The sequence below is a fragment of the Musa acuminata genome, chromosome BXJ3-8 (assembly GCF_036884655.1).
Source record: "Musa acuminata AAA Group cultivar baxijiao chromosome BXJ3-8, Cavendish_Baxijiao_AAA, whole genome shotgun sequence".
Taxonomy (NCBI): domain Eukaryota; kingdom Viridiplantae; phylum Streptophyta; class Magnoliopsida; order Zingiberales; family Musaceae; genus Musa; species Musa acuminata.
In genome coordinates this window covers 30,851,135-30,873,016 of record NC_088356.1, presented here as the reverse complement: position 1 = coordinate 30,873,016, position 21,882 = coordinate 30,851,135, and the positions used below count along the sequence as shown (strand labels likewise).

At 41.9% G+C, this 21,882-nt stretch overlaps 5 non-coding genes and 3 pseudogenes across 5 annotated transcripts; all 8 read left to right on the top strand.

The window, feature by feature from the left end:
- The first annotated feature begins 54 nt into the window (after positions 1–54).
- Positions 55–173, top strand: LOC135648144 (5S ribosomal RNA). The gene has a single exon (XR_010500834.1). It is a non-coding gene; the product is annotated as a 5S ribosomal RNA (ribosomal RNA).
- A 308-nt stretch (positions 174–481) lies between these two features.
- Positions 482–600, top strand: LOC135648143 (5S ribosomal RNA). The gene has a single exon (XR_010500833.1). It is a non-coding gene; the product is annotated as a 5S ribosomal RNA (ribosomal RNA).
- Positions 601–908: 308 nt separating this feature from the next.
- LOC135646449 (5S ribosomal RNA) lies at positions 909–1,027 on the top strand. The gene has a single exon (XR_010499199.1). It is a non-coding gene; the product is annotated as a 5S ribosomal RNA (ribosomal RNA).
- Positions 1,028–1,335: 308 nt separating this feature from the next.
- Positions 1,336–1,454, top strand: LOC135646423 (5S ribosomal RNA). The gene has a single exon (XR_010499175.1). It is a non-coding gene; the product is annotated as a 5S ribosomal RNA (ribosomal RNA).
- Positions 1,455–1,762: 308 nt separating this feature from the next.
- Positions 1,763–1,881, top strand: LOC135647397 (5S ribosomal RNA). The gene has a single exon (XR_010500136.1). It is a non-coding gene; the product is annotated as a 5S ribosomal RNA (ribosomal RNA).
- A 324-nt stretch (positions 1,882–2,205) lies between these two features.
- On the top strand, positions 2,206–2,324 carry LOC135647774 (5S ribosomal RNA; annotated as a pseudogene).
- Positions 2,325–9,789: 7,465 nt separating this feature from the next.
- Positions 9,790–9,895, top strand: LOC135647779 (5S ribosomal RNA; annotated as a pseudogene).
- Positions 9,896–10,236: 341 nt separating this feature from the next.
- LOC135647778 (5S ribosomal RNA) lies at positions 10,237–10,355 on the top strand (annotated as a pseudogene).
- The last annotated feature ends 11,527 nt before the right edge of the window (positions 10,356–21,882 follow it).

Genomic DNA, 21,882 nt, shown 5'->3' with positions numbered 1-21,882 from the left:
GCTCCATACTCCGTCCGCTACGTGCACAACGGCGAGGGACGACGCAAACATACCGAGTGCGATCATACCAGCACTAAAGCACCGGATCCCATCAGAACTCCGAAGTCAAGCGTGCTTGGGCGAGAGTAGTACTAGGATGGGTGACCCCCTGGGAAGTCCTCGTGTTGCACTCCTTTTTGCGCCCCGAGCGACCAGAACCTCTCCCGTCGACCTCCGAGGCGATGGTTTTGGGCCTCGGAATTTGCCGTGACCGCTACGCAGTCAGTCTCGTGGGGCTCGGAGAGAGGTTTCCGGAATGGGGTCGCAATAGCGATTCCGAGTTCGTTCGACAAAGTCCCGATGGTTTCGGCGCGCGCTTGCCGTGTCCGGTAATGGCGATTCCGAGATCCGACAATGGCGATTCCGAGATCGTTCGACAGGTTTCGAGGCTCCATACTCCGTCCGCTACGTGCACAACGGCGAGGGACGACGCAAACATACCGAGTGCGATCATACCAGCACTAAAGCACCGGATCCCATCAGAACTCCGAAGTCAAGCGTGCTTGGGCGAGAGTAGTACTAGGATGGGTGACCCCCTGGGAAGTCCTCGTGTTGCACTCCTTTTTGCGCCCCGAGCGACCAAAACCTCTCCCGTCGACCTCCGAGGCGATGGTTTTGGGCCTCGGAATTTGCCGTGACCGCTACGCAGTCAGTCTCGTGGGGCTCGGAGAGAGGTTTCCGGAATGGGGTCGCAATAGCGATTCCGAGTTCGTTCGACAAAGTCCTGATGGTTTCGGCGCGCGCTTGCCGTGTCCGGTAATGGCGATTCCGAGATCCGACAATGGCGATTCCGAGATCGTTCGACAGGTTTAGAGGCTCCATACTCCGTCCGCTACGTGCACAACGGCGAGGGACGACGCAAACATACCGAGTGCGATCATACCAGCACTAAAGCACCGGATCCCATCAGAACTCCGAAGTCAAGTGTGCTTGGGCGAGAGTAGTACTAGGATGGGTGACCCCCTGGGAAGTCCTCGTGTTGCACTCCTTTTTGCGCCCCGAGCGACCAAAACCTCTCCCGTCGACCTCCGAGGCGATGGTTTTGGGCCTCGGAATTTGCCGTGACCGCTACGCTATCAGTCTCGTGGGGCTCGGAGAGAGGTTTCCGGAATGGGGTCGCAATAGCGATTCCGAGTTCGTTCGACAAAGTCCCGATGGTTTCGGCGCGCGCTTGCCGTGTCCGGTAATGGCGATTCCGAGATCCGACAATGGCGATTCCGAGATCGTTCGACAGGTTTAGAGGCTCCATACTCCGTCCGCTACGTGCACAACGGCGAGGGACGACGCAAACATACCGAGTGCGATCATACCAGCACTAAAGCACCGGATCCCATCAGAACTCCGAAGTCAAGTGTGCTTGGGCGAGAGTAGTACTAGGATGGGTGACCCCCTGGGAAGTCCTCGTATTGCACTCCTTTTTGCGCCCCGAGCGACCAAAACCTCTCCCGTCGACCTCCGAGGCGATGGTTTTGGGCCTCGGAATTTGCCGTGACCGCTACGCTGTCAGTCTCGTGGGGCTCGGAGAGAGGTTTCCGGAATGGGGTCGCAATAGCGATTCCGAGTTCGTTCGACAAAGTCCCGATGGTTTCGGCGCGCGCTTGCCGTGTCCGGTAATGGCGATTCCGAGATCCGACAATGGCGATTCCGAGATCGTTCGACAGGTTTAGAGGCTCCATACTCCGTCCGCTACGTGCACAACGGCGAGGGATGACGCAAACATACCGAGTGCGATCATACCAGCACTAAAGCATCGGATCCCATTAGAACTCCGAAGTCAATCGTGCTTGGGCGAGAGTAGTACTAGGATGGGTGACCCCCTGGGAAGTCCTCGTGTTGCACTCCTTTTTGCGCCCCGAGCGACCAAAACCTCTCCCGTCGACCTCCGAGGCGATGGTTTTGGGCCTCGGAATTTGCCGTGACCGCTACGCAGTCAGTCTCGTGGGGCTCGGAGAGAGGTTTCCGGAATGGGGTCGCAATAGCGATTCCGAGTTCGTTCGACAAAGTCCAGATGGTTTCGGCGCGCGCTTGCCGTGTCCGGTACGCGGTGGGCATCGGAGAGATCCGACAATGGCGATTCCCAGATCGTTCGAGAGGTTTCGGGGTGCGCAAGGGGCTCCATACGCCGTTTGTGACGTGCACAAAGGCGAGGGACGACGCACACAAAATGAGTGCGATCATACCATTACTAAAGCATCGGATCCCATCGGAACTCCGAAGCTAAGCGTGCTTGTGCGTGAGTTGTACCAGGGTAGGTGACCCCCTGGGAAGTCCTCGTGTTGCACTTGTTGAATCTCGTATTGATAATGAAACCACTTGATATATGTTTATGATTTAATCTGCGTTTTGAGCGGCGCAGGATGTTTCGATGGCACCGCCTTGGCTCAGTCTCCGAGCGAGACTGGGCGGTGCAACTGCCCTAGTCAGGTGGTGACACCACCTGAGCTCAATCTCCGAGCGAGACTGGGTGGTGCAACCGCCCCTGTCTGGCGGTGGCACCGCCCAGAGGCTCAGTCTCCGAGTTGCCCGGCGGTTGTACCGCCCCAGTCAGGAGTATGTACCGCCAGGACCCCGAAAATCCGAGAAAAGATATTTTTTAGCTCAAAATTCAAACCAGTTTGGAGCCTATATAAACCCCACCCTTTCTTGCATAAAAGGGCAACCAAAAGGACCGAAAATCCAATCTTGCTCTGTGATTTTTAGAGCTTAAAAGTTTTGTAAAGGCTAGAAGTTCTCCCTCTTTTCTTCCAAGTTTTGAGCTTTTATGAGAGGAGAGAAATTATGTAAGGGTTGTCTCCTAAGCCCGTCAAAAGGAGTGAAACTATAAAAGGGTGGTTAGCCTTCGCCTTTTGAAGGAAGGCCTCTAGTGGACGTCAGTGACCTCGTCGGAAGAGGAAGCTGAAATTTGATGAAGGCCTCTAAAATCTGGTTTGCATTTTCTTTGTGCTATTTATCTTAACTACAAACTGCCTTCCTTATTTTTCTTTAAATACGTTTCCGTAAGCTTTCAAAGTTATTATCCGCACGAAACGACTTTTACGTAAGAATCGGATTTCAACGTACGAACGCAGTTTTAATCATCGAAAGTTTTCCGTTGCACTAATTCCCCCTCCCCCCCCCCCTCCTCTTAGTGCTCTTGATCCTAACAATTGGTATTAGAGCCCGGTATTTCTCATTTCGGATTTACACCCAAGAGAAATGGCTCTTCATGGCTTTCAAGAGGGCTTATCGGTTGTTCGTCCACCGTTGTTTAACGGATTGGACTACACTTATTGGAAAACTCGAATGAGAGTTTTCTTGATTTCTATGAATTTGGATTTATGGAATATTGTTGAAAACAGTTTTCAACTTCCCTCTAAACCGATGAACGAATGGTCGGATTTGGAGAAGTATTTTTCTTTAAACGCAAAGGCTATAAATGCCTTATTTTGCGCTTTGGACAAAAATGAGTTCAATTGAATTTCTACGTGCGAAACGACTTTTGATATTTGGTAAACACTTGAAATCATGCACGAGGGAACTAGTAGAGTCAAAGACTCGAAAGTTAACATTTTATTACATGATTTTGAACTTTTTCGAATGCAACCAAGCGAGACTATAGGCGACATGTACACCCGTTTCACGGATGTCGTCAATAATCTAAGAGTTCTTAGTAAATCTTTTTCGAATTTTGATCTAGTAAGCAAGATCTTAAGATCCCTTCCAAAAAGGTGGGATCCTAAAATAACCGCAATATAAGAGATAAAAAAATTTAAATGATTTTCCATTAGAAGAATTAATCGGGTCATTAATGACCTATGAAATGACACTTTTGGAACATTTTGAACCCGATGAGCACTTGAACCACCTTCCAAAGAATAGGAAGGATTTGGAACTCCGGACAAATGAATACCACTGGAGCGATGACTCAAGTGATTAAGACAATGTTGAACTTGAACTTCGAACACTAAATCTTAATAAGTTTATTAAACAAAAATCTAAAATAAACAATGAACTTGAATGGAGGAAGAGGCCAAAGAAGAGGAAGGCAACCAAGGATGAATCAAGAACTTCCAAAGGTGAAACGGCGAATTGGGCTTTGACGGGCTTCGACTACAAGGTAAGTAACTCAACTCTCTTGAATTATTTTGAAATTACTTGAAGTCTTTCATGAGTGCTTAATTTAGATAGTAGGAGTAGAAAATAAAAAATTGTTTTTAAAAAATTATATCATGTTTTTTTTTTTAGCATCTTTGAAAAATTAAAAATTTGATCATGAAAAGTATATTGCTAAGGTTTCATGCATGTTATGTTTTGAAATGTTGAATGATGTATGCAACATTAGGGATGATAATTATATGATATGTGATAATGCTTAGGATTAATCCATGCATGTGTATCTTGATTATTTTATGTCATGCATGAGTTTTTGAAGTAAATGTTGATTTGAAACTCTCATTTTAGATTAACATGTTTTTGGTCTAATCATTTTTATGACGAATTAAGATGACATTCTCATGACATATTAATATGACATAGTGCATGCATATCTATGTATGAATTTCTTGATAGTCTTTTGATGATAGATGTGATATCATGATGTGTTTGGTCTTGACGGCTTCATGATGAAACTTATGTTTCAATTTTAAATGATGATACATGTTTTCACAAAAGACTTAAATACCCTCTCATGAAATCAATTGTATGAAATGGAAATGAATTTTCTATCCTATTGAGATTAATGGATTTATTTTACCAATCTTGTGAATCTCATGAAAATAAACATGATGAATATTTTGAAAATAAATGAGTGTATCATGCATTTGGTCTTAATGATTTCTCTTTAACATACTTTTTGAAATCATACTTGATGATGAATATCAAGATATTAAAAGGATGTTATCATGGAATCATGCTTGATGATTTGTTTTTTACCATTCCGTCTTAAATGTTTGACATATGTTTTATTAAAGGTAAAGGCATGCTTATAAGAAGCAAATTTATAAAAACGAAATGCGATCCTCTATCTTATCATCTTTTCAATAAATCTATGCTTGTCATGTATGAATTTATTGAATGTGACTTTGAGGATGATTTCGAATTTCACAAATGCTTGATTCATACTTATGACATGAGACACATTTCAAATATGAATCATGTTCAATGCTTCAATCATGTTACATCTCCCTTAATTCATTTTGTTATCCTAGATTTATTTACCAAAGAGGAGAATCTTTCGAATGAATGAAATGATACAAATGAATCACTTATCGGTATATCTTTTTGAAATATCTTTTTAATGTGATGTTGATAATTTGAGATGACTGTTGGAATTCATGACATGAGATAATTGAATCCTTGACTTACTCTTTATATGACTTGAAAATAGATGTTTAAAATCTTGCTTGATGAGTTGTTGTATAAGATTTTGCCTTTACGTCTTGAACTTTCATGCTTATCTTGATTTGGCATATAAAGACAAAGGCATGCTTAGATGAAAAAGAATCACTTAAAAAATGTCTTTCCCATCTGATCGAGATTAATGATTTCATGATATTTTGTGAATCCCGAAATTGATTTTGATGACTTGATTATGAGTTTTAAGTTAACGATTTGACTTGAATGAGTTTTATCTAAATCATAATCTTGATCTTGCAAAATTAGAATCACAAATAATATCTTTTGGTATTCATGAATTGATACTCACAATATGAAAGTATTGGTATTCATGACTTGAATTTGATTGAAACATTGCATGCTTAAATTAATCATTCTCCTATGTTTCAAAAATTCTTTAAATGCCTTATGTGATGGTTGAAAATTAATTTGCTTTATGATGAATCACGAATCATGATGTGATCTATGATATTGATATATTTTAATCATGATCCGTGGTTATATAATTCTTTTGCTCTATTAAAAATATTTATCAAATGAATCATGTCCTTCTTGAATTTTCTTGATATCATGACATGATTTTGTAATATGGCTTGTATAATGATTAAATTTTTTAGCCATTGATTTCTCCCTTCTTTTCGATAATGATAAAGGGGGAGTTAGTTTACTAGCCTGCATATTTCAAAGGAAGGAAAATTTGCTAGCTCGATCATTTCATTGAAAGAACTTGCTATCATGAACACTACCAATGAATTGCAAATCTTGCAATATAAAGAGAAGCAAAGAATTGCTATCTCGAAAGAACCAAAAAATGTAAAACTTAGAAAACTTGCAATATAATTGCTCTTGTCATGCTTTGTATCAAAAATAGGTTGATATCCTTAAAAACATCGCATTAAATTTTTTAGTGTATCGCAATGTATCACATGTATCGTAAATTGAAATTTTTAAGACTATTATCATATCATGTTTAACAATTGATATCTTTCATAACATGATTTCTTTGCATTGTTATCTTTTATGTATCATATGATGATTGAAATATTGATTGATGTAAATTTATAGTTTATGTAAAAGTCTAAATCATTGGTTCCTCTCCTTCTTTTCGGCAATGACATAGGGGGAGAAAGATTGCTAGCTCAAGGCAAATGATGGCTACCTTGTACTCTTCCCTTCTTTTTGACAAAAACAAAGGGGAGAAAGCTTTTGCTAGTCAGAACATGCAAAGAAAAGCAAAGTGCAATCTTGCACAAGAAGCAAGTGTTGAATTGCCATGATTGAACTTAAGAATCTTGCTATGCTTTTGTGCTTATATGTTGTGATGAAAATCTAGCTTCATATTACAAAAACTTAGATATCTTTTAAAATAGCTAGAGCTACTTCTCCTTTGGTTGATGACAAGGGGGGAGAAATATATGAATTGATGCTATAAGTGTCATATTTGAATTTGAATTATGTTAAGATATCAAAAGAAGCTTGCATCAAAATATATGATAAATTAATGATCGAAATGCTATGATTGTCATATGCCATGTTTGCATCATGTTAAGATATCAAGAACTTGCATCGTAATTTTACTTGCTGATATCTTGTCATGTGATGAAATACTACTATTTGTTGCTAAAATGATGCATGCAATACTTATGCTTTTTATTATGATGTATGTTATGTATTGCATATGATGTAAATCATGATTAAAATTATCTTAATTTAAATTCAAAGTTTATCTCAATTATGGAATTTTGAAATAAGAATGATTACTCACCTTTGTCATAATTTAGAAATTGACATAAAGGGTCGTCCCTTCTTTAGAAAGGGTCTTCCCTTCTTTTTTACAATGACTAAGGGGGAGATAGCTAGCTTGCACAATTCAAGAAAAAAACAAAAATTATACTTCTCAAAAGAGAAGAAATTGCTATCTTGAATATCACCAAGAATTGCTAGCTTGAAACCTCAAGAAAATGCAAAAATGTGCTATCGTGCTTATCTCAAGAAAAGCAAATATGCCAACTTGCATATCTTTGAATTTGCTATCTTGTATGTTGTAAAACTTGCATATCTAAAACTTGATAGCTTGAATGTTCTAAACATGATGTAACACTTGCTTAATTTTTTAGCTTCAAAACTGCATGATGATAAAACCTGATATTATGTTTTTCATGCAATAAGTTGAACTTATATCACAAACACAAGAATAGTTGTACTTCTCCTTTTTGTTGATGACAAAGGGGGAGAAGTATGTTGATGACATAACATGTTATGCATAAGTTTATGACGACATGTTGCTTGGATTTTTGAATCCAAGAGTTTCTATCAATATGGCATATTGATAGGGGGAGTTTGTTTAAACTCCGGGAGTTAAGGTTAACTCCGTCATCAAGTGGTTGTCATCATCAAAAAAGGGAAGATTGTTGAATCTCGTATTTTGATGATGAAACCACTCGATATATGTTTATGATTTAATTTGTGTTTTGAGTGACGCAGGATGCTTCGATCAGGATGAGATAATTAAAGCAAGAAAAATCATGTTGTGCTAGAGGAACATGTCAGAAGATTGGACGTCGGGCTGGTGGATCGGTCGACGTATCGACAGAAGGCTTCGGGCCGTGGACTCGGGCATTGGGCCAAGAAGAGCGGGTATTGTGCCAAGGATATCGGAGTTACGGAGTCAACTGGCCGATTGGGCAATAAGCCGCAGGAGAGGACGATGCGCCGAAGAATCGGACGAAGCGTCGAGGGACCAATGACATGCCGGACAATTTGGTTAATTGCTTAGGATTATTTGTCTCGATTGAAGTTTTGTTTTACATGTGCAGGATTAACTACGATGGAAGTAAGACATGTAGTAGGAGTTGTGCTGGAGTCAAGACTATGATCACGTTAGGGGCTCGAGAGTTCGACGGAAGTCCGGACGGTCATCGGAGGTTCTACGGGAACAAATCCGAGAAGTCCAGGAGCTTTCCAAAGAAGCTCATCAGAACTAGCCAAGTGAATCGTCGCAAGTCCAGGAGTTTGTCGGAAGTCCACCGGAGCATCGCCGAAGGTTCGTCGGATGTTTGCCGGAAGTTCGCCGGAAGAAGCGATTGATGCACCAGAGCAAGTTGCAGTAAATGTCTTAAGAAATATCATAGTTAGCATGTAGATTAAGTTAGGAATGGGAGGTGATCCCATTAACTTAATCTGGGAGCAATTAGGCCCTTGATAGACCCAAATTAGGCCGAATGGATCAACCCATTCGGATCAGAATTCCTGCTAGGCGGTGGCACCACCAAGGAGATAGTCTCCCAAGAAAGCTGGGCGGTGGCACCGCTTAGGCTTAGTCTCTGAGCGAGACTGGGCGGTGCAACCACCCCAGTCAGGTAGTGGCACCGCCCAGAGGCTCAGTCTCCGAGCTGTCAAGCGATTGTACCGCCCTAGTCAGGAGGTAGTACCGCCAGGACCCCGGAAATCCGGGAAAAGACACTTTTGAGCTCCAAATTCAAACCAGTTTGGGGCCTATATAAACCTCACCCTTTCCTACATGAAAGGGCAACCAAAAGGACCGAAAATCCAATCTTACTATGTGATTTTTAGAGCTCAGAAGTATTGTAAAGGCTAGAAGTTCTCCCTCTTTTCTTCCAATGAGCTTTCAAGAGAGGAGAGAAATTCTGTAATGGTTGTCTCCTAAGCCCATCAAAAGGAGTGAAACTGTAAAAGGGTGGTTGGCCTTCGCCTATTGAAGGAAGGCCTCTAGTGGACGTTAGTGACCTCGTCGGAGGAGGAAGCCGAAAGTGGATGTAGGTCACGTTTGACCGAACCACTCTAAAATCTGGTTTGCATTTCCTTTGTGCTATTTATCTTAACTGCAAACGCCTGCTTACTTTACTTCAAATATTTTTCCGTAAGCTTTCAAAGTTATTATCTGCACGAAACAACTTTTACGTGGGAATCAGATTTCAACGTACGAACGCAGTTTTAATTGTCGAAAGTTTTCCGCTACACTAATTCAAACACCCCCCCCCCCCCCTCTTAGTGCTCTTGATCCTAACAGCACTCCTTTTTGCGCCCCAAGCGACGAAAACCTCTCCTATAGACCTCCGAGGCAATGGTTTTGGGCCTCGGAATTTGTCATGACCGCTATGCCGTCAATCTTGTAGGGCTCGGAGAGAGCTTTGCGGACTGGGGTCGCAATAACGATTCCAAGTTCGTTCGAGAAAGTCCCAATAGTTTCGACACATGCTTGTCATGTCTAGTACGCAGTCGGCCTCGTGGGGCTTATAGAGAGCCAACAATAGCGATTCCAAGATCGTTCGAGAGGTTTCAGGGCGCGCAAGGGACTCCGATCATCGATACGCCGTCTGTGACATGCATAAAGGTGAGGGAAGATGTACATAAAATGAGTGTGATCATATTGGCACTAAAGCACTGGATCCCATCAGAACTCCGAAGTTAAGCGTGCTTGGGCGAGAGTAGTACTTGGATGGGTGACCTCGTGTTGCACTCCTTTTTGCGCCCTGAGCGACGTAAACCTCCCCAGTAGACTTCCGAGGCGATGGTTTTGGGACTTGAAATTTGCCGTGACCAGTACGCAGTTAGTCTCGTGGGGCTCGGAGAGAGCTTTCCGGACTAGGGTCACAAGAGTGATTCCGAGTACGTTCTAGAATGTCCTGATGGTTTTGGTGCGTGCTTATCATGTCTGGTACGCAGTCAGCCTCGTGGGCATCGGAGAGATCCGACAATAGCGATACCGAGATTGTTCGAGAGGTTTAGGGGCGCACAAGGGGCTCCGGTCATCGATACGTCGTCCGCGATGTGCACAAAGGCGAGGGACGACGCACACAAAATAAGTGCGATCATACCATCACTAAAGCATTGGATCCCATCAAAACTCCGAAGTTAAGCGTGCTTGGGCGAGAGTGGTACTAGGATGGGTGAACCCTTGGGAAGTCCTCTTGTTGCACTCCTCTTTGCTAGTCATAGGTGACCAACAAGCCAATCACGTGAGTGATGGCACGTGTGACTTGATACAGAATCTTTTTGCTTATTATATTTTGGCGTATATCACTTTATAACTATTGCATAAATACATATATATATATATATATATATATATATATATATATATATATATATATATATATATATATATATATATTGTGATGTCCTTGGATTTGTGCAATGGGAATCGGATCGTGATGAGATCACTATAATGAGATCGATTCACCTTTAAACACATATCCTAAATAATCCCGGTCATAGGTTACTCGAGAGGGACATCGTGATAACCGGACAGACTGGTGTGCTGTATACCCGTCCATATGATGGATGCAGTTGGTCTCATAGCTGCTCGTGTAGGGACACTAGGGATACAGTACAGGTGCTCATTGGAGAATGAGTTCACTGATTGATCCGCTTACGGAATACTGGATGGTTGATGATGCCTTATTGTCAGACAGCGATTCCGTAGTCCTAGTGGTGTATCTGGTCCTTAGACTTGAGACACCAAGGATGTCCTATATGAGTGCTCCACTCTTTGATACCAGACTTATAGGTTTGGCTGTCCCAGATCTAGTACAACTGGTCATTGGGAGTGGTAGTCAACCTTACGAGGGCTATTGAGTGTCGATAGAAGATCATCCACTCTCGGCGTCATGAGAGGAATATCCCATGTGTTCTTGCTCAGACAAATCCCTGGCCACGGTCATTCGGGTTGAGAGAGAAAGAGTTCTCCGGGAGAATCCGATTAGAGCGAGACTCGAGTAGAAACCGTATGGGTCTGACAACACCATGCTCGATATACGGTCTCTGGGATATTAGATGAATAAGGGATTATAGGTACACGGTAACTGAGGACAGACAGGTCCAATGGATTGGATTCCCCTGTATCGTTTGGAGACTATGGCGTAGTGGCCTAGTACGTTCGTAGTCGATGAGTCGAGTGAATTATTACAGAGATAATAATTCACTGAGTTAGAAGGAGTTCTGACAGGTATGACTCACGGCCAGCTCGATATTGGGCCTAGATGGTCACACACATATGGTAGGTATTGTGATGAGTAGAGGTTCGGATATGAGATATCCGACGGAGCCCTTGTCTTATTAGATGCAGATCCAATACCCACTAGGGGAGGACCCATTAGGGTTTGACAGGGGACCTCTATAAATAGGAGGGATTCAGAGCCTCAGGCTTGGAGTTTTGAGGAGCGTCGTCACAACCCTGCTGTGTGGATCACCGCTAGAGAGGAGGACGCTTGACCTCCTTCACCCTCTCCTAAGGATCTGCAAGGAAACAGGGATATACGATCTTCCTAGGTAACACAATCTACTCTATACGCAGTTTTAAGTTTCGCGGACTTTGCGCACCAATCTTCGCACGACGACGAACATCTCTTTGGGAATCGAGGATTTTGTTTTCTTGTTCTTCCACTACGCATATGATGTCGCCCCCAAGATTTCCCAACAGTGGTATCAAAGTCAGGTTGTTCGTGCGAATGATTGGTTTTGAACTGCGTGTGTTGTGTTTAGGAAGAATTTTGACGTCAAAATCGTTGATGCAAAAGCGAGGAAGGGCAGCAACAGTTGCTGCCCTCGATCTGCATTCCTGCAGCCACCTGCAGCGGCAGCCGCAGCCGCAGCCAGGCAGCACAGCGCCGGCGCATGCGCAAGCGCTGTGCCTGCAGCAGCCGGCCGGCGGTCTGCTTGCAGCAGGCTTGCGGCCGGCGGGGCTGGCAGCCCGCGGGTAGCGGCGCCTGCGGCCGCTGAGCCCGCGGGCAGAGGCGCCGCGGGGCAGCAGCGCGGGCTGAGGCACCGCAGGGCAGCGGCGCCTGTGGCCGCTGCTCCCACGGGCAAAAACCCCGCAGGGGCGGCCGTCAGCGAGGCAGCACCGCCTGCGGGCGCTGCCTCGTGGGCAGAACCGCCCGCGGAGGCGGCGGCGCCCGCAGGGGCGCCAACCTGCAGGGGCAGCACCGCCTGCGGGGGCGCCCACCTGCAGCGGCAGCGCCGCCAGCGGGCGTGCCGCCCGCAGGCGAGGGCAGCGCCCCGCCTGGCGGCGGCGGCGGCAGCAGCAAATGGTAGTAGGGCATTAGGGTTTTCTGGGCAAAAGACAGTTTTGCCCCTCGGAATTTGAGAAATTCCAGTTTCTGTCTTTTATCAAAATTACGAAAATACCCCAATAAATTCAGAAATTCCCTACATGTCCCTGATTTCAGAAAATATTAATTAATTAAAAGGTTTAGTTGATTATTATTTTTATTATTATCTAGTAGTCTTACATGATGATGATTATTTATACATGTGATGTATGATGTGTGGACGGATGATCATGGACCGTGTGATGTGTGTACTTGTGATTATTATTATTGAGGTCTACGAGCCTCCATTATATTTCTCGTTTATTGTCGGGCCTGCGTGCTTATGATTAAGTTGTAATCACATGAAGAGGCGCAGCGGGAGCGTGGATGCGATAGCGGGACCCACGAGACGGACAATCGTGATGCATGAAGATGCATCAAGATGTCGACGGAACCGACGAGGACGAGATGGACGATCACAGGGCATGAAGATGCACCGTTGCACACATAGATCTTGATGTAAGTGATTAGGCCTACTAGCTCGGGCCTAATCATATTAGGTTGTGGTCCATGATCATCTAGTGTGATTGCTTATACACATACTAGATATATCTCAACAGCCGCAGCAATAGAGGAGCTAGATCTGGAAGAAGATGATTATATCCAGATCCAGGAATCAGTACTATATTCAGCAGAAACTCAACAAAGTAATGAAAGCATAAAGGCCAAGTTTGGAAGCTTATTGGATCAATTAAAGGCCCAAGGTTATATTGGAGAAGATCCCCTCAAATACTGGAAAAAGAACAAAATAACATGCAAGCTGGAAATTAAGAATCAAGACTTCGTGGTAGAAGATAAGCCTCTTAGACATCTGACACCAAAGAAAGTTTAATTCTTAAAACTAGGAACTCAGAACTTAGAACTAGGAACTTTAAAAGCTTACAAGGTTGAGCTCAAGTAAGACTCTGGTTGTCTACCGATGCCTTGCAAGAGCATGAGCGAGGGTTTATATAGAAAGGAAGGATAGAGCCGGGTGCTCATTGGGCCCCATCGCACTTATATCCGTTCCCTTTTATATTCCTTCGTCCAGCTGTTGCCAGCTTTCGAGCGGCTCCCCGAGGCTCAGTCATGGCGTAAGGGCTTTACCAGGAAGAAGGTACTCCACAGCAGACATAAGAGGAAGGGATTGGACAATAAGACCTACTCAGGTGTCAATCCCCATGCAACCTGCTGAACTCAGGAGCAGGAATCTCATTGATGGAAGGATCTCCATCAGTTTTGAAAATTACAAGGCGGCCTCAACATCAAACAGAATTAGCTACAACAACGCTGATGATACAACAACACCAAAGAATGGACACAAAAGAAAGTTTAATTCTTAAAACTAGGAACTCAGAACTTAGAACTAGGAACTTTAAAAGCTTACAAGGTTGAGCTCAAGTAAGACTGGAATGGAAGCGATTAAAACATATGAATGGACACAAAAGAAAGTTTAATTCTTAAAACTAGGAACTCAGAACTTAGAACTAGGAACTTTAAAAGCTTACAAGGTTGAGCTCAAGTAAGACTCTGGTTGTCTACCGATGCCTTGCAAGAGCATGAGCGAGGGTTTATATAGAAAGGAAGGATAGAGCCGGGTGCTCATTGGGCCCCATCGCACTTATATCCGTTCCCTTTTATATTCCTTCGTCCAGCTGTTGCCAGCTTTCGAGCGGCTCCCCGAGGCTCAGCTCGTTCTTACTTAGTTACTAAGAAAAGTAAGTACATCCAGCTGTTGCCAGCTGGTAGACACTACGAGCGGCTCCCCGAGGCTCAGCTCTTTCTTACTTAGACACTAAGGAAAGTAAATACATCCAGCTGTTGCCAGCTGGTGGACACTACAAGTGGTTCTTGTCTTTATTTGGCGGCGAAGAGAAAGTGGACACTACACTCTGTATATATATTTGCATGCGATGTAGATATATATTAAATATGTATATGTGTGACATGTCATATTAGGAGACCAAATCATAGAAACATCTCTCGATAATATTAAGTCGGTAAACGTGAGGCAATTAGATTGACCCACGTGGCCTTCCTTCGTTATAAGTAGGAACCAATTCCCGGTGTAGGTTGAGTTGGTCGAGTCCCTCGAGACTCACCTATATCGCGATTCGCTATCTTGCTTACGACATAGAGATGTCACCAGTGACCTGAGGGCATGGTATGCTTGGTCGAGTCCCTCGAGGGTATATCATTAAATCAGACTCATCTTGTAACGAAGGTGTTGACTTAACCGAGCATCATGGTTGGTCGAGTCCCTCGAGGCCATGGTGATTCGGAGGCCGAACAGGACGGGAATCACAAGGAGTTGTGATCGGCAAGAGTTGCCTACCTTTTAGGCTTAGTGTGATTGGTCGAGTCCCTCGAGGTTACACTAAGACGCTGATTGGATCCTGATCCCCACTAGAAGTCTGCCGGAGACTTCCGTTTCACGTGCTGAGGGTGTCGCGTGACTCGTTAGTAAAATAGTGGGAGCATATTAAGATAGAAGTCCATATCTTGATAGTTTATTTCTTGCAAAATTTGCATGTTATTCATTTCTGCTGCATCTTTATTTTCAGAAAATGTCGCTTTCATATCCCTTACGTGGCATACTTGATGTCAACCGCCTCACTAGTCCAAATTATACGGATTGGCTCCGTAACTTGAGAATTGTTCTCACAGCGGAGAAAATCGTGTACGTCCTTGATTCAGTGATGCTTGCGCCCAAAGAAGGGGCAAACGAGGATGAGATCGCTCGCTACGTGAAGTACATTGATGACTCCACTCTTGCTCAGTGCTTGGGCTTTATGACTCCTGAGTTACAGAGACAACATGAAAAGATGGATGCCAGATCCATTCTCATACATGTCCCTAAATTGTTTGAGGAACAGGAAAGGACTCAGCGATATGAGATATCTAAGAGCCTCTTCCGCGCTAGGATGACTGAAGGGACACCGGTTCAGAACCATGTCCTAAAGATGATTGAGTGGATAGAGAAACTCACGGGTCTAGGAATGGTCCTAGAGGATAACTTGTGTGTGGACATTGTGCTTCAGTCCCTACCAGATTCCTTTTCACAGTTCACAATGAATTTTAATATGAACAAGCTTGAGGTGACTCTCCCAAAGCTCCTCAATATGTTGAGGGAGGCAGAGAGTACTATTAAGAAAGAGAAGCCAGTTCTCTACACTGGTGAGACCAGAAAGAAAAGGAAAGCAGAAAGGTCCCTTAAGAAGGGAAAGGGCAAGGGCAAACCAAGTAAAGCAAAGGTTGCTAAGAAAGACCCAGCAAAGGACAAAGGTCAGTGCTTCCACTGTGGTAAAGATGGGCATTGGAAGAGGAATTACAAAGAGTACCTTACAGAAAGGGCGAAATAGAAGCTTGGAGAAGCTTTAGGTACATTCATGATCAATCTCCAATTGACAGATTTTTGTGATAGTGCATTGGTATTGGATACCAGTATTGCTTATTACATCTACAATTTATTATAAATTCTAGCAAAGCCGAGGGGAGATTGATGAGAGGAATATTGCATAAAGGTTTGTTTATGCAAGACACTACTCCACATATCATGAATGTAAGTGTCTAAGAAGAAACGAGATGAGGTGAACAGTGTGTTAGGATCGGAGCGGCACTAAGAGGGCGGGGTGAATTAGTGCAGCGGCTTAAAACGTTGGTTTCGACAAATCTTTCGTACGATAAAAATCGGAATCGGATGTGCTTAACTTGAAAGCGTATTCACAAAGTTGTGCAACAAATGTAATGAGGAAATAAAGCAAGTAAGAAGGTTTGCAGTAATGTAAATAGCAGTAATGAAATGCAAACCAGAGATTACGCCATTTTTAAAGTGGTTCAGTCAAGTGACCTACATCCACTTGCGAGGCCCCTCTTCGATGAGGCTCCCACCTTCCACTAGCAAATCTCTTGAAAGGGAAGGGTGAATACCCCTCTTACAACTTTTTACAAGCGGTTCACTCTCTTACAGATTTTCAGCAAGAAAGAAGGAGGTGAACACTAGCAAATTGAAAACAAGACTAGCTAAGACTTTTCTAAGGCCTTTCTCTCAAACAATTGCTGCTCAAAAAGTTGTCTTCTCAGCTGAGACTTGAGGGGTATTTATAGGCCTCAAGAGGATTCAAATTTGGGCTCCAAAAATTTGAATTCTCTTATGTTCCCGATGCTGGCGGTGCCACCGCCCAGCCAAGCGGTGCCACCGCCCAGCGCTCGGGTGCTGGGCGGTGCAACCGCCCAGCCTAGGCGGTGCCACTGCCTAGGCTAAATCAGCTCACTGGTTGGGCTCCAAACTTGGCCCAAACCAGTCCGAACTCGGGCCCAATTGGCCCCTACGTGGGTTATACCTAATTATAACCCTAATTAACATGCTAATTATGAATTTAAAGACATTTTCTAAGCTATTACAAAGTTCATAAGTCAAGACTTCTTCCGGCGAGCTTCCGGCGAACTTCCGGCGGTCTTCCGATAAGCTCTCGGAAACCATTCTGCGGACTCCCGGCAAGCTCCTAGACTTCACGATTTGATCTTGGTGAGTTTCGATGAGCTTCTTCGGCAAGCTCCGATCTTTCTCGGCGAGCTCCGCGAACTTCCAACGAACCTTCCGGCGAGCTTCCGAAAAACCCTTCGGCAAGCTCCCTACTCATTCTTGGCTAGTTCCGGCAGCATTCCCGACGAACCTTCGGACTTCCATCGAACTCTCGAACTCGCAATGAATCCTTCGTGCTTGACTCCGACACTTTGTTTTGCTTTATGTCTTCGTCGTTATCGTAGTTAATCCTGCACACACAAGCAAAAACTCTACTCCGATCTAGACAATTATTATAAAGCGAATTGACATTCTGTTGCCCGACACGTCATTGGTTGGCGCTTCGTTCGATTCTTCGTTGCATTGTCCTCTCTTGCGGCTTGTTGCCCAATCAGCGGTTGACCTCCACAACGCCGATATCCTTGGCATAATTCCGCTCTTGGCCCGATGCCCGACGTCCGAAGCCTTCTGCCATCCAATATCCTAATGTGATCTCCACCGGCGCAACGTCAATTCCTCCTGCCTTAATTGTCTAATCCTGATCGAGTAGACCTGCATCACTCAAAATATAGTTAAACATAAACATAATTATCAATTGGTTTCATCATCAAAATATGAGATTTAACAATCTCCCCCTTTTTGATGATGACAACCAATTGATGACGGAGTTAAACTTGACTCCCGGAGTTTAAACAAACTCCCCCTATCAATATGCCATATTGATAGAACCTTGAATTCAAACTGAATTCAAGTCATTGCAATATTCATCATGAATACTTGCAACACGTCATTATGAACTCATGCATAGACTTATGCATATCATGTCATCAACATACTTCTCCCCCTTTGTCATCAACAAAAAGGAGAAGTACAACTATTCTTTGTGTTTGTAATATAAGTTTATCATTATGCAATTTTGAAGCTAGAAAATTTAGCAAGTAATGCATCATGCTTAGGACATTCAAGCTATCAAGTTTTAGATATGCAAGTTTTACAACATACAAGATAGCACTTTTGGTAATGTTCAAGATAGCAAGTTCTATATCATGCAAGCTAGCAATATTTTAGATGTTCAAGAAAGCAACTCTTGCTTCTTGAAATATGCAAATTTGTCAAGTTTTGCTAGATGTGCAAGTTAGCATTTTTGCCTCTTAAGATAGGCAAGATAGCACATTTGCTTCTTTTGAGATAGCAACTTTTCGCTTCTCTTTAGACTACAAGCTAGCAATTTTTACGATATGTAAGTTTCACAATATACAAGCTAGCAAAAATTTCGAAAGCAAATGCAAGATAGCTTTCTTGTGTAAGCTCATAATTCTTGCTTCCTATTGCAATGTGCAGGTTGTAAGTTTTGCTTCTTGAGATAGGCAAGATAGCACTTTTGCAATTTTTGTTTCTTAAGATAGACAAGCTTGTGATGTTCAAAATAACAAGCTCTTTCTTCTAGAAGTGTCATTTTTGCTTTCTTTGCAAAGTGTAAGCTAGCAAAATGTTTGAAAAAGTGATCAAGTTTTGCAACATACAAGCTAGCAAAAATGCCAAACTAGCAAGAGATAATGTTTTACATGAGGCAAGCAAACAATTTGGCAAATGTTACATTTGCATCTTCTCTTTTGAGAAGTGCAATTTTTGCTTTCATCTTGAATTGTGCAAGCTAGTTAGTTTGCCTTTTTTCATGATGTCCACGCTAGAAATTCTTGCTCCCCCTTTTTCATTGTCAAAAAAAAAAGGGAAGACCCTTATATCAATTTTCATATTATGACAAAGGTAAGTATCATTCTTATTTGTGCATCATTATATATTCAAATTAAAATATACACAATTTCAGTAACCTTATTTTTCATGCACGATACCGAAAAATAAATCAATCATCATTAATAAGCATATCATACATGATACTCAAACATTAAAATTTTCAAGCATTTATCAACATGTTGATCATGATACCAAACATTCATCATTTAAAGCATTCATGATACATATCATATGCAATAAATACATCATGTACATCATTATCATAAGTATTGCATACATCATTTTAACTTTATGAATATTTCATCATTGCATGCATCATACCAAAACATTTCAAGCCATGCAAGCCATAAATACAAAGAAATCATATCATGAAGGATAAAATCATTTGAATACCAAAAGACATGATTCATATAGTAAATATCTTCTTTAAATAAAATATCAAGAAAAATCATAGGAGTACAAAGAAGAGATCTTGTTTTAAAAGAAAAATCAAGTAATAACTCCAAGAACTCACAAGGAAAAATCATGATTCATTTAGAAAATCTCCTCTCAAGAGAATATCAAGTAAAATCGTAGAAGATCGATTAATGAGAAATTTTGATTTATAATAAAATCTCATGTATCGAATGTCGAGAAATCAAAATGATGATTTATATAAAAAAAATATCATAAGTTATATTCAAGAGAAAAATCATCATTCATTTTCAACTTATTCAATTTGTCACATCAATATTTCTTAGATATGCATGATACCAAAACATGGTTTTAAATCTTCAACATATAACATGCATAAATTTAAAAATTGAAAGAAGAAGGGAAGAATTCAAAAGTACGAAGATTTCAACCATCTCATAAATAAATGTAAGACCAAGTCATGAATCCAAAATTCCATGAATCAAAATGATCATCAAAGGTAATCTCATGTTATTCCAAGAAATCAATATCATGATTTTGATAAAACTCATTTCAAATTTAAATCATCAAAATCATCAAAATATCAACATTACTTTCAAGAGATTCAAAATGGTATACATAGATTTATCATAATAAACATCAAGATCAATAGGATAGAGAAAAATAATTTTTCAAGGAAAAAATATTTTCCTCTTTTTAGTTGTTTCAATTCATATGATTTTATTTCACTTATACCAAATAAAAACATGTATAATGTTTAAAACCGAAAGTGTAAGATTTATTACAACAAAGATTAATAAGGCACTTTCATTATGGTAAAAATCAATAATCCATAAATCACAAGATTCATATGCATAATTTCAAAATTTATTAAGCATGATCATTATGCATGACACTAAAACATGGTTTCAAAATGTTTAATATTTTCATTACATCATTATGCAATGGTTTCATTGAACATAATTTTGAATGATTCTTATAGATAACTAAAACTTCTTTAATTTTAATTTATGTGATGGACTTTATATTAGCATGCTCAAGTTTTGTTCTTATGTCAAAAACATACATCATGTTTGAAAACAAAAAACAAGGTTTAAAAAAAAATCATCAAGCCTTCCATATAAAAACCATGCATCATCATTGAAGGTTAATATGGAAATCATCAAAATACACATTCTTGCTTCTCAAGCACATATATATGATTATTTAAATCTAACATTTTATTCTATTAACATAAAACATACAATTTTCAAGAAAAATAATTATTCAAAAGAAAAGAAAAAATGCATCATGGAAAACATCAAGTAATTTCAAAATAATTCAAGAGAGTTGAGTTACTTACCTTGTAGTCGAAGCCCGTCAAAGCCCAATTCTCCGTTTCACCTTTGGAAGTTCTTGATTCATCCTTGGTTGCCTTCCTCTTCTTTGGCCTCTCCCTCCGTTCAAGTTCATTATTTATTTTAGATTTTTGTTTAGTAAACTTATTAAGATTTAGTGTTCGAAGTTCAAGTTCATCATTGTCCTCATCACTTGAGTCATTGCTCAAGTGGTATTCATTTGTCCGGGGTTCCAAATCCTTCCTGTTCTTTGGAAGGTGGTTCAAGTGTTCATTGTGTTCATCATGTGCATTGCACACCATTTCATATGTCATCAATAAACCAATTAGTTCTTCAAGTGGAAAAATATTTAAATTTTTTATTTCTTATATTGCAGTTATTTTAGAGTCCCACCTTTTTGGAAGGGATCTTAAGATTTTGCTTACGAGATCAAAATTCGAAAAAGATTTACCAAGAACTCTTAGATTATTGACGACATCCGTGAAACGGGTGTACATGTCGCCTATAGTCTCGCTTGGTTGCATTTGAAAAAGCTCAAAATCATGCAATAAAATGTTAACTTTCGAGTCTTTGACTCTACTAGTTCCCTCGTGCGTGATTTCAAGTGTTTGCCAAATAAGACTAGCTAAGACTTTTCTAAGGCCTTTCTCTCAAACAATTGCTGCTCAAAAAGTTGTCTTCTCAGTTGAGACTTAAGGGGTATTTATAGGCCTCAAGAGGATTCAAATTTGGGCTCCAAAAATTTGAATTCTCTTATGTTCCCGATGCTGGCGGTGCCACCGCCCAGCCAAGCGGTGCCACCGCCCACCGCCCAGCCTAGGCGGTGCCACCGCCTAGGCCAAATCAGCTCACTGGTTGGGCTCCAAACTTGGCCCAAACCAGTCCGAACTCGGGCCCAATTGGCCCCTACTTGGGTTATAGGATTAACACCTAATTTTAACCCTAATTAACGTGCTAACTACGAATTTAAAGACATTTTCTAAGCTATTACAAAGTTCGTAAGTCAAGACTTCTTCCGGCGAACTTCCGGCGGTCTTCCGATAAACTCTCGGAAACCATTCTGCGGACTCCCGGCAAGCTCCTAGACTTCACGATTTGATCTTGGCGAGTTCTGATGAGCTTCTTCGGCAAGCTCTGATCTTTCTCGGCGAGCTCCGCGAACTTCCAACGAACCTTCCAGCGAGCTTCCGAAAAACCCTTCGGCAAGCTCCCTACTCATTCTTGGCTAGTTCCGACAGCATTCCCGACGAACCTTCGGACTTCCGTCGAACTCTCGAACTCGCAATGAATCCTTCGTGCTTGACTCCGACACTTTGTTTTGCTTTATGTCTTCGTCATTATCGTAGTTAAT